Here is a 15,111-nt window from a genome sequence, read left to right as displayed (position 1 = left end):
GATCTATTAATCCTTTAATGCTAACCTTCAGATTATTATTATTATTTTTTTTTTTTTGGGGGGGGGTTGGATTTTTTTTTTTTTTTTTTTTTTTTTAAACAGTGAATCACTTTTACGGATTTATATCTGTGCAGCTTTTCACATTCACATATTTGTGTCAAGGGCTGTTGGAGTTTATGGGTGTTTTAAAAACATTATCTCCATTTATCTCAGGTCTGTCCTCCTCTTCTCTGCTCCTTCAGGAGCTGCTTTACTGCAGCTGCACGCTGAAAGTCTGAGTAAAATAAAGTGACAGCAGGTTTTGTCACGCACCAAGAGATTCACTTCCCTCAGTGAGCCGTACAGTCAGACTGAGTCACTCACACAGGTGCAGATAGGCTTTTGTTGCTCTGCTGATGGGTTAATTCTGAGTTTACTGACTGTTTTTGTTGCTCTTGCTGCTACTCGTCTTGTCTTCTCTGCTTGCTGAGCATATGTGCTAAGGTCTGGTGCTCAGAAGTAATTGGACAGTAGTCAGAAAAGCAGTTTCATAGCCAGGCAAGGCCCGTTTCCTTTGTTACTTCAAAAACCCAGGAGATTGATTCCAAGTGATGAGCTTCTGTTTGGTAGCTGTTGAGTGGATTTTCAGTATGAGGTCCAAAGAGATGTCAGTACAACTCAGGGACGCCAAACATTAGGCTGAAAAACCAAAATAAACCTATCAGAGAGACAGCATAAACTTTAAGAGTGGTCAAATCAATCTGCTCCCCGAAAGGGCCTGAATGACCACAGAAGACAACTAAAGTGGATTATTTTTGATACTGTTAAACAGTTTATTATATTTGTTGGCACTCTGATGTTCCATTTTACCCTCATATGTTGTATACAGAAGGATTACTTTTTATAATAGATATTGCAATGTTAACAACATGATAACTATATAGTTAATTATGAGCATTTATTAAATAATAATACTCCATAAATAAAAGAAAACAATGTTGTTTTTGTGCATAACAAAAAGCTCACAATTGTGCAGTCAAAATGTAAACTAACAGACGCTGAGCACAATAACAAAGAGATTTCACAGCTGCTCTGTTCCCAACTTCTACTGCCTGACTGACAGCCTGGAGTTTGAAATCTGCTTTGTAACCGTGTCTCTGAACAGGTGCCATTTATGGTCCTTATACACACACAATACGGTAATATTACGTTGAAGCACAGTACGTATCACTCCGCGAGGCTCCTCGGTAGCCGTAATGCTCCAACAATCCATCAAGCGCTGCAGCTCCGTAACTTACCAAAGTCGAACTAAAACATTTTTGACAGATTGCTGAGCGCCGTGTATCACCTAAAATCGGTTCGCGGTCAGTAAGCACAACCAGAATTCATACATAAGGCGCGCTGTCTATTTTTGAGAAAATGAAAGGATTTTAGGCCGTGCATGTCGTTAGGGCGGTTAGCTCGGTTAGCCCGCTATCACGTTGATGCCGTCCAGCCCCACGCACGGGGCGATCCGCGGTAACTCGTTAACGGAGATTTTCCGTGTCCATCTTGTCGTTGCCTGCAGATGAAGCGATGGAGGAGGGGAGCTGTGTTCAGTGAAGGAGAGGCGAGGCCGAGTAACGTTGCGTAAAGACAAAAGTGGACGAAAGAGCGGCAAACTTGTGGCTCCACAACTATAATTATAACGTAACTTATACTATATCGATATAAACGATATTGTCACATCTTATATCTCGTATGAAAATATATCGATATTTTTTAAAAAACTCGATATATCGCCCAGCCCTACTTCACATTACCTTAAACACTCAGAGCCACACTTTTTTTTTTTCTTCCTAGGCTTGGATATTTTTCATGTCATTAAGAGTAAGATTCCTAATATGGAGCTACATATATAGAGATACAGAAGCCTCACCCATCTGCTGTTTAAGAAGAATGCTATCTTAAAGAGTTAGAAAAAAATTTATTTTTACCTGTGAATCATGCAAAGCTGCTCTAGTAAACTTTAGGGATAAAAATAAGGAGCTGGAAGTATGTCCACTTTAATATTGATGCCATATGTTAGGAGTGAATTAGCTGAAAACTATAAGATGATGAACTTGGGGGCAACACCCAACAAATCCAAATCCACATGCTGAAACTGGAACAATATTAGCCATATTCATGGTGGGATTGTTTTTATTTATTTTTTTATTTTTTACAACAACTGAAAGTAGTTTAACATGTCATCTACAACCATGTCCATCTGACCCTTTCCTAAAATGTTTTAATCTATCTAAACACAGTGTTCCCTAGAGTCTCTGTGCATTAAGTGTATCCGTCTAGTTTATTTTTATGTCTGTGCAACTTTAATCTTTTGTGTGATTTCGGAAATGCATTGCTCTGGATTGAGCCATACACTTGTGTAACTTAGCACATGAATTCACATATAGCATTAAAAAGCTTATAAAAGCTTATTTTGGTTCAAAGTCACCAAACCTTAGATTTGACTTGTATTTTTTTACGTGTAGTTTTCAATTTCGCAAACACCATTATAATAAAAGTTATAGATATCGCCACAGTTATTCCTGTAAATAAATAAGCGTGGCAACATGTTCTTTTAGAGGAACTGATATGGGGTAAATTTTAAACTGAATTATGCAAAGCTGCTCTAGTAGACTCCAAGAATAAAGATACAGAGCTCCATTTAAACGGCCACACTGGGTAATAGTTTATATGATCATTTATATCTGGGGTGTCAAGAAACTAAAGCATGCAGAAAGAGACGTGATGGTCAACTTAATAAAATGTCGTCATCCTCTTCATGTCGTGCCTCATCTCCTGCACTGCATAAACATGCTCATTTATTTATTACTGATATAGTCGTAATTATTTAAGCTAATAAGTTGATATCGTTCTAGTTAATGTTGGACTCAAGTGTGCTAAAAAAAAAATCGCACTTTACCTCTGATGAAGAGTTTCCAACAATGCTAAAGCCACCTCAAAGAAATGTTTGCTAACGCCAGTGAACGGCAACTGATGACAGTTAACTGTAGCTAATGAAGGCTAACAGCAGTCCTGCCTGCAGCTCAGCATATGCTCAAAGACTTCCCTCAGCATGACTGTCATTGGTCAGAAGTGAGACACGCACCTGAATCCTGTCATAGAGTTTTACAGCCTTCTCAGAGTAAAGATAGGTGGATGTTTCTTACCCAGCCCCTACAGCTGAGATAAACAGTAGATTGATAACCTTCCACAGATAGGGAACAACTTTGGGGCGGAGCCGGATCCAATCCAATATCAAAGGTAGATGAAATACAAAACTGTACATTCGGTGATTTTGAGAAAACGATTTCCTCTTATCTCCGAGGAAGTCCATCCACTCTGCACACAACGATGATGAGTATTAAACCTGTCAGAGCTCAAGCTCTGTGTTGGACAGCTAATGATGTGGCAGAATAAAGCTTTTTTCCCCCTTCTGCATCGAGGAAGAACCAAATTTAGAAGAAAGTGTTTGACAGATGTGATCAGACAGACACAAACACACTTCTCCCATGAAAGCGTGTGTCGTAAGGCTTTGTCCTCACTGTGTGAAAGGCCTCATGGCACAGAGCACGCTGTGAAAAGGAGGTTTCACCATGTATGGTCAAACTTGAGTCTCATGCTCATGCTTTCCAAATCTGTCTTTTTCTGCCTGAGGATGAAGCCAAAGACAGAAGCTCCAAACACACATAAATATGCACTCAGACACTGTCCAAGGCTAATGTGAGCAGGGTTAGAAACCTAAATGTGTTTCAGACTCACGACTGAGAGAGCTGAAGGGTGGAGAGACCTTTTTTTGTGGACTCTTGTCATGCTAGAGGTTCATTGTGAGCTCTCAGTGGCTCGTTGTTCTGCCAAATGACAGCAAGTAAGATTTCTCAATCTACTGATTAAAATCTCTAATCCTATTCATGCTGGATACCCACCAAATTCTCCAGGATAAATGGAAATAAAGCAGCTATTATCCCGTATGTTAAATATTGTGATTAATGATGGATTAAGGATTTATTCCTTAAAGAGGGCTGTAAATAATCATTATAATCCTGTGATTGAAGGAATAAACACATCTACAGTTTACTACATTCACACATCATCTTCTTTTCCAAACAAAAATGCAAATTCACTACTTTTAAATATTTAAGTAATACAAGATTTTGCTTGGCAAAATGACCTGAATGATTTCTTAAATACAAGTAGGAATTGTAAGATTTTCTTTAATTAACCAGTAAATTATGGCACTATTAAGAGTTTTCTATGACTTAGTTTTGATGGCATTAAAGAGTAAAATGACTAGCTTTATACAGGATACCTTGACTGCAATCTTATATATAAACAACCCAACTTAATTTTGACCTCAGGCTATTTCTTTTCCAGTATGATAGGTCTTTTCATAAAAAATAATTCCTGAGGAGGTTATGTCTGACTTAAAATGAGTTGTGTTTGCAGGAAATGATATTATAATCGTAAAATAAGAAGAAAATAGTAAAATTAACATTATTTATTTTATTTTTTATTTTTTGCTAATCAGTGTTTTCCCCTAGAATTAAATTCTGATTATGGCAGTAGTATAGGGTAGGGGTAGGTAAATGCCATTTCTGCACTCACCAGCAGGCCTAAATTTTCTTAATAAGTTAATATCTAATAATAGATGTGCTGTTCATCAGCCTCTCTGGTTAAGCTGCGTCCACAATGGAAGCAATTGGAAGAACATAAAATTTAAAATTTTTGTGGTTGTAGTGTATTGGTTTGTTTTTTGTTTTTGTTTTTTGTCTTGTTCTTTATGGATGATTCCTTGAGAGTCTGACTGTGAACACGGTTTCCCAGTAAGGACAAGAAAATGACAGAAGTCATTGTTTTCCACCTGAGGTGATCAAATGCTTTCAGATCTACAAAAATTATAAGCTATAACTTAAGTGAGGCTTTTATTGCTTGCAGTATTTCATAGTAAAACTTGAGATGTACCCAAGTCCTCCCTGTAATTGCTGCTGTTGATGGATCTTTAGGTCTGTTTGTACCACTAATTAACCTGAATGCGCTTTGTGAATCCTGGATCGGGGTTTTAGGTCAGGAGCTCTGGCCTGGATTAACCGTGGTGTTTATACGGTGTATGTGTGTCTCTGGTTCATCTGACTCAGAAACCTACATTGACACATAGAAGCATGCCAAATTTGGAGCTGCCTTATATGGCGGGTTTATCCCCTTTGTAAAAGTTTGTCATTTGGTGTTTTTTGTTTGTAGTGAATTTCCAGACCTGCTGCATTGATTCAAGAAGTTAAATCTGTCACTGTCATCTGCTGCAGGCCATACAGAGAGGGTTTGTTTTAGGCAGGATGTAGTGTGAACTCAAACTGAAGAAGGAAAATGCCAGGAAGCAGTATTTGTTTGCAGATCTGTGAAATGGTGAAAATATACTTGACCATTTCTGGGTAGTGAAAGGATTGAGATCGCTAACTGCTGCCCATTAAATGCCTGGACTTTTGTTTTGGAGTGTGTGTATGAGCCCAGTTTTGATAAGGAAAATTGGACATCTTGAGCCCTCTCAAACCCTGGTGTTTTTTGGCCCTGGGAGTGGAAAAAGTGACTTCAGTTGGCTGAGAGGCTGGAATTTTTTTTCTTCTTCTAGAAACAAAGACCAGAGATGCACAGAGTCTAATAGATTCTTTCTATTAAACCTTTTCTTTAGGGGGGTGGTGACACCTTAAATGTTTTGATTCTTGCACCAGGTTTGATCCTCTTTGCCTTCAAAACTGTCTTAATTGTACGTGGCACAGATTCAACGAGGTGGTGGAAGCATTCCTTAGAGATGGTGATCCATATTGACATGATAACATCCCAAAGGTGCTCTGTAGGATTGAGATCTGGAGACTGTGGAGGTTCATTTGAGTACAGTGAACTCATTGTCATGTTCGAGAAACCAGTTTGAGATGATCTGAGCTTTGTGACATGCCGTGTTATCCTGCTGGAAGCAGCCATCATAAGCAGGTACACTGTGGTCATAAAGAGATGGACATGGTCAGCAACAACACTCAGGTTGGCTGTGGAGTTGCTCGATTTGTATTTCGGGGGTTAAAGCGTGCCAAAAAATATCCCCCACACCATTACACCACCAGCAGCCTTAACTGTTGATACAAGGCACAATGGATCCATGCTTTCATGCTGTTTAAAGCAAATTTCACAGCAGAAATTGAAACTCGACGGACCAGCCAACAGTTTTCTGAACTTCTGTTGTCTAATTTTGGTATCTTGTGTGAATTGTAGCTTCAGTTTCCTGCTGTTAGCTGAGAGTAGCACTTAGTGTGGTCTTCTGCTGCTGTTGAGATGCTCTTCTGCATACCTTCGTTGTAATGAGTGGTTATTTGAGTTAATGTATCGGCTTGAAGTAGGCTGGCCATTCTCCTCTGGCCTCTGACATCAACAAGACATTTTCTGTTTTTTGGACCAGAGATCAGAATCAGAATCAGAATCAGAATGGGTTTTATTGCCAAATGTTGAGCAGGTTTACAACATTAGGAAATTGCCGCGGTGCTTCAGTGCAAACATGCTGTCATAAATTGCGCTTAAATAGACATGAAAAAAATAAAAGTAAGAATAAGAATTAAAAGTGCTACGTAGAAAGATATATGCATGAGATATACATGAGATATATACATGAGAATAAGAATTAAAAGTGCTACGTAGAAAGATATATACATGAGTGCAGGTGGTGATCAGTGCCAAAACATGGAATGATGCAGTGAACACAGCGTAGGGTCATGAGTTAGTGGTGGGGACAGTCGTACGTTTATTGTTCATGTGTCCAACAGCAGAGGGAAAGAAACTGAGGTTTCTGGTGCGAATGGACCGGAGCCTCCTGCCTGAGGGGAGCAGGTCAAACAGACTGTGTCCAGGGTGAGAAGGGTCAGCTGAGATCCGAGCTGCACGCCGCAGTGTCCTGGAGGTGTACAGGTCCTGCAGAGATGGGAGTCTACAGCCAATCACCTTCTCAGCAGAGCGCACAACACGCTGCAGTCTCTGTTTGTCCCTGATAGTGGCTCCAGCGTACCACACAGTGATGGAGGAGGTGAGGATGGACTCGATGATTGCAGTGTAGAATTGCATCATCGTCCGTGTTGGCAGGTTGAATTTCTTCAGCTGCCTCAGGAAGTACATCCTCTGCTGGGCTTTCTTGATGACGGAGGTGATGGTGGGCTCCCACTTCAGGTCCTGAGTGATGGTGGTACCCAGGAAGCGGAATGAGTCCACAGAGGTGATGGGGGTGTCAGTCAGGATGATGGGGGGGAGTGGGGCTGTGTGCTTCCTGAAGTCCACAATAATCTCCACTGTCTTCTGGGCATTCAGCACCAGGTTGTTGTGGCTGCACCAGGACACCAGACGTTCAACCTCCCTCCTGTAGGCAGACTCATCCCCGTCCGAGATGAGTCCAATAACGGTGGTGTCATCTGCAAACTTGATTAGCTTGACAGACTGGTGGGTGGAGGTGCAGCAGTTGGTGTACAGGGAGAAGAGCAGAGGAGAAAGAACACAGCCCTGATAGATAGATGTTGTGTGGAGGGAAAAGCAGTTTATGTAATACTTATAACAATAACTATGCTGCGTTCAAAGTCACTTAAATAGATCATTTAATCTACATTCTGATGTTCAGTTTGAACTTCAGCAGGTCATCTTAAATATTTGCATTAACAAGCAGTTGACATGTTGTACCCAATAAAGTGGCCAGTGAGTGTATTTTTTTTATTTTTATTTGGGATAAAAGTCTCAGGCAGTGGAGATGAATATTAAATACAGCTGTGAAGGTAGTCATGGTAGTGAAAGTACCATTAAAATCATCTTAAATCTTCTATAAGCACTCATGACAGTTTCAGCTCCTTCTGTAGATCACTCCTAGAAAAGTGGTCTCCTATTTAAAAGTGCTCATCCCCAATTCTCTTCTGACTCTTAGGAAAAACATTTGATACTCATGGCGATCTACACGGATTAAAGGAAACTTGCCAAAGGTGGAAACTAATTACAGGAGAAAGCTGAATGTATTGGTGAGGAAAAATCGCTAAAACTGCAGCAGCAGATTGGATTGTTACCTTAACTTAATTTGAAACCTTCTGAAATGATTAAATAAAGTTGTACAGAATTTTCTGGCACACCTGCTACTTTGAGTTTATCTAAAGACTAATCAGAAGGGTCTGAACGAAGCTGCTCTTGATTATAACATGTATTTTCATGACTCTGTGGCTGTTTACAGATTGCTCTTCAGTGGCCTTTCCTTCTTTCATTAGAGAGATCTCTTCTATCTAATTAGTGCTGAATGACCTCATGTAATTCAGAAAGAGACTCTTCTATTGCTCGGAATGCTGATAGTTTGATTAGTCGTTTAATAAGACTGATTATCTGAACTCATCCACACACCGCTGTTATTTTATCCACTGCTGGGACAGTAGATCTGAAAGCTAAATCAGAGGTATTGTCGTTGCCTTTAAGTACTACTCATGAGGTCAAGGGTTCTTCCTGAAATCTCATTCCAATTTTAAAAAAATCAAAAAATCAAAAATCAGTCAAATAGGAAATAAATTCCCTACATGACCCCCTGAGAATTAGCTCATTTGCTTGCTAGCTGTATGTGCTTTCTTTAGCTTGCCAAAGGCCTACTTACAATTTTACCTACAGTTTGACACCAGGCTCAACTAGTTTTCTAATATAAGATGGACATTTTCAAGTAACTACAGCTTTTGCTTATGAAGCTTAGAGAGCTTAAAATGCTGGAAACAATTCATTTAAAAACAACAAATATCACCTATTTTCAAAGGTAAAAGTTTGCATGAGTTCATTAAATATACTAAAGCTGTTGTACAGATACAGTTGGCTGATAGTGAGCCGGTCAGATGGTAGGCACGCACTTGGAGTGGAGACTTGCTGCAGTCATTAAAATGAACTGGAGCCACGATGGCTGTATAGCTGTTGACTGTGTGTGTGTGTGTGTGTGTGTGTGTGTGTGTGTGTGTGTGTGTGTGTGTGTGTGTGTGTAAATCTTTAGGGAGATGGAGCTGCAGCCATCCTGACTGCTGGAGTCCGAGTTCACAAGCAGCATTTTAAGGTTATAGAGTGCACAGTTATTGCATGTTTACTGTTCACTGTGATGCACTTTGTTTTGTATAGTATCTGCACATACTGTGACTGCAGCTTTTAACAGATGCATTGGATGATTTTATTAGTAAAAATTGTTAAATTATGCCTTGCTGCTACTTTTTATGCAGGAATTATCAGTATGATTCCCATTTATCAAACTTAGAAAAACAAATTGTCACAGTCTCTAGAAAATGCCCTCCAAATTTGTTGGATTGATATTAAAACAGAGTTGTTCCACTAATTTCTAGCTCCTTAGTTTTACTCTTGGACTCTACTAGAGGAGCTTTGCATGGTTTATAGTTTAAAATAATCCCTCCTTAACTTTACCAGACCTCTGTGAACCCCCCTTACTTCAGACTGTTCTAGTTCCTCCCTCCTTTATGGCAGCTTTATTCTGATAGGTTGCCCCTCGCATGGGCACTCTTTCTGACATCATACAGAGCCAAGAGTAGAAAAAATGCCTGAAACTGAGCATTTAGAGTTTTTGAAAGCCTCTTTTGGCTCAGAGTGATTACTTTTACGTTATCTTGACCTCACAGATCAAAAGCACGGTCACTTTGACCGTGCTTAACAACACTGAAAGGAAATAAGGTGACAGAAAATAGCTAAAAGCACAATACCTCCACCGTAAATGAGTTTGTCTTCACAGGTCTTAAATTTTGTACCTCATTAAAACAGAGCTGTATTAAATCTGTCTGAACCTGACATGCATGCTGTGCATTCATTTACTGACTCTTCTCCAATTATACATGCATTCATTACCAGGCAGAAGTTACATAGGGAGGGGATATTTAAGGCCAAATGATTAAAAAGCAGCCATGCTAATAGTAAAAATACAGCTCTTGAATCAAAATCTAAAGCCAAAGTAATAAAAATATCTTGTTTATATGCATCAGCGACAAATGTCACAAAAGGAGAACGCTATTAAAAGTAAAATAAGACAATACTATGTGTGGTCTGGTTTATTTAAGTCAGGGGTCCCCAATCCCAGTCCACGAGGGCCGGTGTCCCTTCAGGTTTTAGATGTGTCCTTGATCCATCACAGCTGATTTAAATGGATAAATGACCTTCTCAACATGTCTTGAAGTTCTCAAGAGGCCTGGTAACGAACTAATCATGTGATTCAGGTGTGTTGACCCAGGGTGAGATCTAAAACCTGCAGGGACACCGGCCCTCGTGGACTGGGATTGGGGACCCCTGATTTAAGTCAAATTTGCTCGAAATTACTGGTTTAACCTTTACTTAGGTGTTGGGTTTTATTAATGTGACTTGCTGTTCTCCTTTGTGTAGTTCTGCAAATGTAAGTGTTAAATGCTGTGTAATAACATGAGGAGGAGTTTTGTGGGTTTGCAGGACAAATTGTCCAGCTGGGGGAGGTTTGCTTATTTTGTATGTGTCAAAATAGCATCCACCTGAATGCCAGGACTGAAGTTTTCCAGGAGAAGAAGATGATCAGTGTTGTTCATTTAGCCTGTCAGTGGTTTTAATGTTTTAATGATCAGTTTTGCAGCTACAGTGTCCTATTGGTTAATATTTCATTGAGTAGTCAGCCACCTCATGGTGTAGTTAGGAAAATTTGGACCCGCAGCATCCTGCTCACAGTCCAGTGCAAAACTACATTTGAATGCAAATGCAAATAGGGTAGATTTTCCTTCAGGTAGTGCTCCACTTGTTTGCAGTGACAGATGTAGGGCACCTCTATCTGAGAGGCCCGAAATGGAACACTGTTAGTGGTGGACCATATACATCAGGAAGTAGGCCAGCGACTATTAACCCAGACCCACAATTAAGCTCACATTCTGGACCTCTTTGGTTAAAATGCCGGTTTTATGGTTCCAGTTTTCAACATCTGAAATTGAAGGAACACATTTTGTGCACTCCTGTATGTTATTTTTTTAATATTTTCCAAAGATAAATACATTAACACTTTTCTTAATGAGCCACTTTAAGTTATTTTTAGCTCAATGCAAGAACATACCATCTTTTGATTACTCTGTAATAACTGGGCTCAGCTGTAATGCTCGAGTCTTTTATTCCTTTCAGTGACAGTCAGACCGCATTACTTATTTTAAGAGACACTTCCAGCAAAATCTGCCTGCTGCACTGTCAGATTTACCAGGTTCATAACTAAAAGTTTTTGGGGTTTTTTTGTTTTTTATTTTTGTTTTTTTGCTAGTTTTACGAACTCTTGGCTTGTAGTTAGCAAGTGCTTATATGCATGCTGGATGACTGGGGCAATCTGCTAGCAACTAAACTAATGAAAATGGGGCTTTTGGTGTAGTTCCCTTCAGCAACCACTCACCAACTGGTCACAGAACAACCGTTTTTATCTCTCCACCTAAGTTTGCCAAGGGGTCTCTAACTGGTCTCTAGCGTGTATGACTGAGGTCTAAGCTTCCTATCGTTAGCTTAGTGCTCCATGCTCTCGTCCAAATATGCTAATTTCTGGCTTCAAACAACTAACCTGTAAAACTGCTAATTCTCTAACCACTTAGACCAAAACAAATGGGTGATGTCCCAGTGGCTAAGTCCATCTTTTATATACAGTGTGTGTTTAAATGTGAGTGGGCTTTTGTGTAGCACATAGTGTCAGGAAAACAGTTTGGCTGTTTTGTAGAAACAGGTGTGATTATCCACACATTATTTTGATTATTTTTTTCTGTAGGAAATGGAGCACAACTCAACCCAAATACTGCAGAGATCTCCTTGTGTGTATTGTTAATCTAGACCGCGGTGCTTCTCCATCTGAGCTGGGTACAGTCCCTCGTGTGGACAGCTTTGCTGTAAATAGGCTAATTGCTCTTTACAAAAATGGGACAAAGAGAAGAAAAGCAGGAGAAAGAGTGGGACATTTGCTTGTACACAGACCGAAACCTTTAGGGGGACAATCCCAAAAGAGGAGTGGAGCAAAAAAAAAAAAAGTACAGGGGTGAAGAACGATGGACAGACAAGATGTTGGTGAGACGCTCAAGATGACATATATAAGGATAACAAAAATAAGCTGGAGAACAGAGGAAAAAAAAATAGATGGGCAAATGGGGAACGTTCATCAGGCATTAAAACATCACATAAAATGCTCTGGTGAAGCAGCGAGAGCTCACACACAGACACAAACTGTGCTCTTATGTATTTTCCACTGTTTATGCAGAGGTGCTGGGGCTCAGGAGGCTGACAGAGCATGTTCTCTCACACACACACACACACACACACACACACACACACACACACACACACACACACACACACACACACACACACACACACACACACACACAGACAGACAGATACGCTCTTCACTCTTTCACACTATCAACATATCCATATATGAGACAACATAGCCTGGGACGTGTTTGGACTGTGACACCATGTGGAGTGTTGGAGGTGCAAGAAGTGTAGACTTAAGCTTTGCATTTGAGGGGCAGAGCAAAAAATATTTTTTCTTTTCCAGTTTAACACAGTCAGAAATTAAATGTTAATGGATGTTACTAAAGAACTGGGTTTCCAGTTGTTAGTTTGTGTCTTCAGCACGTGAAGTTCATGCTAGGTTGAGGTATTTGCAGAATTTTCAAGTTCTTTACCTTCAAAACCTTCTGAGTGGCCTTTTCAGTTTGTTCTTCAGTCCCCTAAAGCAGACAAACACCATTACCACCGTTAAAAATGGTCCACATTCTTTCACCTCTGAAAAATTTGTAAGTAGCACGTTGAAATCTACAGATGATCTGACTGAGGTTTTTTAAAAACAAACAAAAGCAGCACTGCAACAACTTTAGACATAAACAAAAGTGGAAACCTTAAAAACTATGGTTATTGATGTTGGTCTAGTCCACAATGCACCGCTTGAGGTTAGTCCTTAATGTTGCTGTGTGATTTGAATTGAATTATTTGCTTCCAAACATTCCTGGTCCTGAGCTGACGGCCAGTCTTCCTGGAAGCAGTCTGATGTTTTGATTTCTGGGACACGGCGGGACACGGCGGACTGTCTTTCATAAACCCTTATATAAATAGTGCTAATAAAAAGTTGATATGTTATTTAACCAGCGGATGTGCTGTATTCACCTAGGCTGCTCCTGTGTTGTGTCAGCAGTAAACACCCCTGATTCAGTGGCACTGGACAGGAGTGATGTTCATGGCTTAGATACAAGTACCCTCGAGTCTACACCAAGGTTACTGTTGTTAAATTAAACTAAACTAAAACAGTGTAGTTGAATAAAATAAAAACTACTAATAGACCTTTGAAAAAACTTTGGGAACTTGGGTAAAATAAAATAAATATACATAGTTTTGGTATTTGTATATTTTGGTTAAATTTGTTATCACAAACTGTCTGATGAGATGTCTACAAGATAGAGAGCCAAGTGCTGTCAAATGTTCTTGTTATATTGTTATACGTGTCCTGATTTTCCTTAAGCTTTCCTGACATTATTCCAAAAATGCTGTAATAATTTTTTTTTTTTTTAAAAAAGCTCGGAAAGCTACCTGAAACTCAACTGAATTTAAAAACCAAAAGTGAAAAAGGAAAAAAAAATTGGGCCATATTCATTTCATAAATGTAACATAAATATGTAAATAAGTTTAACAACTCATGTGGTCCCTGATATATCTTAATATGAGAAAAGAAGCTGAGCCCAACAAAACAAAACAGAAAAAGCTGATTTCTTTAATAGACTGTGAAAATTTTTTTTTTTTATGTCATGTCATTGTTTATGGGTTAATTACTTTGGTAATAAAATCTATGTGCAGGGGTCTAAAATTAGGAAAAGCTGCAAAATTAATGAAAACACAGTTAAAAATCCAAAATCTCTGTTCTTCACATTTTTTCAAAGCTGTCCAGTGGACTGGATTGGAGTCCTTACGGCCTACTTCAGTCTTCACTTCAGTCCTCACGTCAGGCCCTGGGCCTTATGTTTGACACCCCTCATTTAGTGAATATACATCACCTTTAAAAGGGGGCACAGCTCAACCTTGTGCATGTAGCACATGTGCACTTCTGTGGTGGTTGGGTTAAATGAATAGCAGATACATTTTGGGTGTGTGTGTCTCAGTGAATGAAGCAGTAATGAAGGCCCACGGTGGGAAAAGAGGATGCTCGCTCATTTAAATTCGGCTGCTCGCGCAGACACTGAACCTGCAGCTGATTCATATTTGTAAAAACAAGATTTTCTGTTTGTGTCCTCATGAAAATTAATGTGATGCTTTTGACCTTCTTTACCCTGAACACGCTGCAAGGGGCCATCTCCGCTCTGGCTGTCTGTTTTGTATTTGCATGGAGAGATTTGCATATGATTAAATTATTGAATGTATTGCTGTGTTGTGTTGTGACCCTGATGTGAAAGTGAGAGCCACAGAAAGTTGCTGCATGTTTCTCAGATGCTGAGATGATGCCGTATTGATCGATCCCTGTTAGTGAAATCAGATTCTTCCAGCAACAAAAAGGGTGTACGGTTGAAGCAGAACATGAGCACACAAGCAGAATATTAAATAAGCTGGAGGAAGACGAGCTGAGCCTTAGAAGAACTTATGCTGCAGGCTGCGTCGGCGGCCATTGTGAATAAAGGCTCGAGTTCTCGACCCCAAAAGTCACATCCAATATTTTCAGTTTGTCCTGTAAGTTTTACTTTCTGTGACTCGTTCCTCATTTCTGTTCTTCAAACACTTTCATTATTGTATTTGTTGGAATTTATGTCGAAACTACACCACATGCAGTTTTTAGATTTTGTTTCTCTTGAAAGACGTCGTCCTGATGATGTCCAGCTAGTGTCCATAAACCACGAATTCTCTGACTCCTCTGTTTGTGCAAACAAACTTGTTATCACAATAGATTAAATGGACTATATAAGTCTAACCAGACTAAACAAGTCAAGCGTATTAAACAGAGAATAAAGCATAAACAGTCTAAAACAGCAGTGCAGTTTATTTATGTATTTATAGAGGACCAAAACTGCCAAAATTAAAATAAATAAATAAATAAATGCCACAACAGATGTTGCTGTT

The 15,111-nt window shown here is 39.5% G+C and overlaps 1 protein-coding gene across 11 annotated transcripts in view; it reads left to right on the top strand.

The window, feature by feature from the left end:
• Positions 1 to 15,111, top strand: part of inpp4ab (inositol polyphosphate-4-phosphatase type I Ab) — a 78,450-nt gene that overhangs the window by 17,902 nt on the left and 45,437 nt on the right. Inside the window, exon 2 of one of the 11 annotated variants that reach the window (XM_085265976.1) lies at positions 9,029 to 9,088. The exons of the other annotated variants lie outside the window; for them this stretch is intronic. The gene's annotated coding sequence lies outside the window, so the exon portion shown is untranslated. The remainder of the gene's footprint in view (positions 1 to 9,028; positions 9,089 to 15,111) is intronic. 11 annotated transcript variants of the gene reach the window in all.

This window comes from Mchenga conophoros, linkage group LG23 (genome assembly GCF_057382185.1).
Source record: "Mchenga conophoros isolate Kocher_MC1m ecotype Shallow Benthic linkage group LG23, M_conophoros_male_GT1.1, whole genome shotgun sequence".
Taxonomy (NCBI): Eukaryota; Metazoa; Chordata; class Actinopteri; order Cichliformes; family Cichlidae; genus Mchenga; species Mchenga conophoros.
The sequence above is the reverse complement of the archived record's forward strand: the minus strand, read 5'-3'. Positions and strand labels throughout refer to the sequence as shown.